Source organism: Haematobia irritans, chromosome 5, assembly GCF_050003625.1.
Source record: "Haematobia irritans isolate KBUSLIRL chromosome 5, ASM5000362v1, whole genome shotgun sequence".
NCBI classification, from domain to species: Eukaryota; Metazoa; Arthropoda; class Insecta; order Diptera; family Muscidae; genus Haematobia; species Haematobia irritans.
The window spans coordinates 114,038,980-114,043,302 of NC_134401.1; the positions used below are offsets into that span (position 1 = coordinate 114,038,980).

The following is a 4,323-nucleotide window of genomic DNA, read 5'->3' on the forward strand; positions in this document are numbered from 1 at the left end:
TAATCCCAACAAGGCAGTCAACTAACGTTCTCCAAACGACAGAGGAGGCTAATGGCAAACATAGGAGGCTCTCTTCCAAGCAGAAGAAAAATACTCATGTAAATGACTAACAGTATACTCCCCTATGGATGTGAAGTCTGGATGTCGACCCCTACAGAGACAGACTAGAGCGAAAAAAAACTGCTTTCAGTACAGGGAACGGTAACAGGTTGGCTGATAAGTCCCCGGTCTGACACATAGATGGTGTCGCTAGTATTAAATGCATATTATTTTTATATAGCACCAACCTTCAAATGATTCGTGTCAAAATTTGACGTCTGTAAGTCAATTAGTTTGTGAGATAGAGCGTCTTTTGTAAAGCAACTTTTGTTATTGTGAAAAAAATGGAAAAAAGGAATTTCGTGTTTTGATAAAATACTGGTTTCTGAAGGGAAAAAATACGGTGGAAGCAAAAACTTGGCTTGATAATGAGTTTCCGGACTTTGCCCCAGGGAAATCAACAATAATTGATTGGTATTCAAAATTCAAGCGTGGTGAAATGAGCACGGAGGACGGTGAACGCAGTAGACGCCCGAAAGAGGTGGTTACCGACGAAAACATCAAACAAATTCACAAAATGATTTTGAATGATGGTAAAATGAAGTTGATCGAGATAGCAGAGTCCTTAAAGATATCAAAGGAACGTGTTGGTCATATCATTCATCAATATTTGGATATGCGGAAGCTCTGTGCAAAATGGGTGCCGCGCCAGCTCACATTTGACCAAAAACAACAACGTGTTGATGATTCTTAGCGGCGTTTGCAGCTGTTAACCCGAGTTTTTCCGTCGATATGTGACAATGGATGAAACATGGCTCCATCACTACACTCCTGAGTCCAATCGACAGTCGGCTGAGTGGACAGTGACCGGTGAACCGTCTCCGAAGCGTGGAAACACTCAAAAGTCCGCTGGAAAAGTAATGTCCTCTGTTTTTTGGGATGCGCATGGAATAATTTTTATCGATTATCTTGAGAAGGGGAAAACCATCAACAGTGACTATTATAAGGCGTTATTGGAGCGTTTGAATCGCGGCAAAACGGCCCCATATGAAGAAGAAATAAGTGTTGTTCCACCAAGACAACGCACCGTGCCACAAGTCATTGAGAACGATGGCAAAAATTCATGAATTGGGCTTCGAATTGCTTCCCCACCCACCGTATTCTCTAGATCTGCCCTCCAACGACTTTTTCTTGTTCTCAGACCTCAAAAGGATGCTCGCAGGGAAAAATTTGGCTGCAATGAAGAGGTGATCGCCGAAACTGAGGCCTATTTTGAGGCAAAACCGAAGGAGTACTACCAAAATGGTATCAAAAAATTGGAAGGTCGTTATAATGGCTCTTGAAAGGAACTATGTTGAATAATAAAAATGAATTTTGACAAAAAAAATGTGTTTTTCTTTGTTAGACCGGGGATTTATCAGCCAAACTGTTAGCTACCGAGAATCACTTCAATATAACGCACGGTAGCAGGGGAAACCGCATTAGTGATAGAAGGAACGATCCCAATAGACCTCCAGGTGATTGAGCGGCAAATAGTGCTTCGAGGATAAACAACAAGGCACGACTAACTGGATACCGAACATCCAACAAGAGACCAGATATTAGTGGAAGAAAAGATGGAGGAACGAGGCAAAGTACAGATGGAAACGCCGACTCATAACCCAGATACCGTTATGGCGAGAGAGAGAAGGCATGGGAAAGTGGCGTATTTCAAGACTCAGATGCGAAATACTTGATGAGAACACTGACAAGTCCCGAGTAATATAACTTGGGACTTGTCTCGGATACTTTTAAAAGTAATAGCATCGTATAAGAAAATACAGCTTAGAGAACTGTATTTAAGGAAAAGAAGAGGTCGCTGATGATACCAAGCATGTAGCCGTTGTGCAGAACGACGTGCAGTGCTTGTAGTAGAAATTGGTCATATCTCTCCGAGTAATATAATCCAGAAGATGGTACATAGTGAGAGGAACTTTGAGACCAGAGGGCGTAGAACACGTTTGCCGCGAGAAAAAGTTTTCTACGGACACGACAACATGAGTAATGTAGGCTTAAATCTGGATGCGGACTAGAAGGAGACGGTCAATGACAACGTGGAGTCCAACTCGAAGTAATGCGAAAGCGTTTCCGAAATGGTAAGTAGAACGGAGATATCCTAAGGTGCCGCAGAAGGCTCAATCCTTGGGACATATCTCTGGAATGCAAAATACGACGAGAGACTGAAAATAATCCCAAGGCAGTCAATCAAGTACTTGGGACTTTAGGCTGGACTCGAAACCAACGAACTCCAAGCAGATAGAGTGCGCACCGGGGAAATCTGCTATGACAACGTCGCGACTGAGCAAGCTGATGGCAAACAAAGGAAGCCCTCTTCCAAGCAGAAGATATCCATGGAGATGACTAACAGTACACTCCTCTATGGATGCGAGATCAGAGAGTTGGCCCTACAGAGATGGACTAAAGCGAAAATGCTGTTTTCAGTACCGAGAACGGCAGCTCTCAGTACGGAGAACGGTAACTCTCTTCATCATCCCGCTTGGTATCAGGGGAAGCCGCATTAGTGATAACAGGAACCATCCCTATAGACCTCGAAGAGATTGAAGTTTTTCGAGGTTAAAGAACAAGGTGTGAAAGGCTTGATACCGCCCATTCAACAAGAGACCAGAGATTAGTGGCAAGAAGAAAACATGTGGAAGTGACGTCCTACATGACTCATATGCTCTCTGGTTACGGATACTTTCGAAAGTATCTGACAACGTGGAGTCCACCTCGAAGAAATGCGAAAGCGCTTCCGAAGTGGTAAGTAGAATGGAGATATCCTAAGGTGCCGCAGAAGATCTCTGGAACGCGGAACCACCATACCTCATTACGTAAAATAGTTGCCTACGATGTGAGAAATACTGACGAGACTCAACGCAAACATCGCCAAACCATGACACGTTCGAAAGACTGGTCAGACACGCATGGCTTTCAATTAGTCATGCAAAAGACCGAACTGCTACTACTAACGAGACGGCTACTGCCTCTAGAGTTAGAGATGCACATAGACGACATGTCGCGACATGGTAATCCCAAGACAGTCCATTAGTTATTTGGGACTAAAGCTGGGCTCAAAACCAGATAGAGTACGTAACGTATAAACAAAGGAGGCTCTCTTCCAAGCAGAAGAATGATATTGATGGAGGCATTTTTCTATCACGGCTTCTCTCTTTCGCCATTTGACAAGTCTCCGTTACATTACGGCTGCTCCTGCCTCTAAGGCACCAAAGGCCGCTAAGGCTGCAAAAGCTCCCAAGGCTGCCAAGCCTGAGAAAGCAGCCAATGTGAAAACTGCCCCCAAATATAAACGTCATGGTCGTTTGTTCGCCAAGGCTCTATTCACTGGTTACAAACGTGGTCTGAGAAATCATCAAGAAAACCAAGCTATCCTCAAGATTGAGGGTGTCCGCAGAAAGGAACATGATCAATTCTATATTGGCAAGCGTTGTATTTATGTTTATAAAGCTGAAACCAAGAAGTGCGTACCCCAATATCCCGATCGCAAGACCCGTCTACGTGCCGTATGGGGTAAAGTGACTCGTCTACACGGTAACGGTGGTGCCGTTCGCGCTCGTTTCAACAAAAACATGCCCGGCCACGCTATGGGACATCGTATTCGCATTATGTTGTACCCATCATGGATGTATCATGGTATCAGGGGAAGCCGCATTAGTGATAACAGGAACCATCCCTATAGACCTCGAGGCAATTGAGCGCACAAAGGTTTTCGAGGTTAAAGAACAAGGTGCGCACGATTTGATACCGACCATTCAACAAGAGAGCAGAGATTAATGGCGAGAAGAGAACATGTGGCAATGACGTCCTACATGACTCATATGCTCTCTGGTTACGGATACTTTCGAAAGTATCTGCATATTATGGACCAGTGGAGTTCAGAGAACTGTATTTACGAAAAAATAAGAGGTCGCGGATGATGCCGAGCATACTTTCTTTAGATGGAGTTGGTGTATGAGGACTGAATGTGGATGCGGATCAGAAAGAAATGGTCATGAACCACGTGGAGTCCACCTCGAAGTAATGCGAAAGCGGTTTCGAAGTGGTAATGTGATCTAGGCGTTGGCCCTACAGAGACGGACTAAAGCGAAAATGCTGTTTTCAGTACGGAGAACGGTAGCTCACTTCAGCATCCCGCATGGTATCCGGGGAAGCTGCATTAGTGATAATAGGAACCATCCCTATAGACCTCGAGGCGATTGAGCGCAAAATGTTTTCGAGATTAAAGAA

At 44.4% G+C, this 4,323-nt stretch overlaps 1 pseudogene; it reads left to right on the forward strand.

Annotated features, from left to right (window-relative positions):
• Positions 1 to 2,746: 2,746 nt before the first annotated feature.
• On the forward strand, positions 2,747 to 3,791 carry LOC142240004 (large ribosomal subunit protein eL33 pseudogene; annotated as a pseudogene).
• Positions 3,792 to 4,323: the final 532 nt, after the last annotated feature.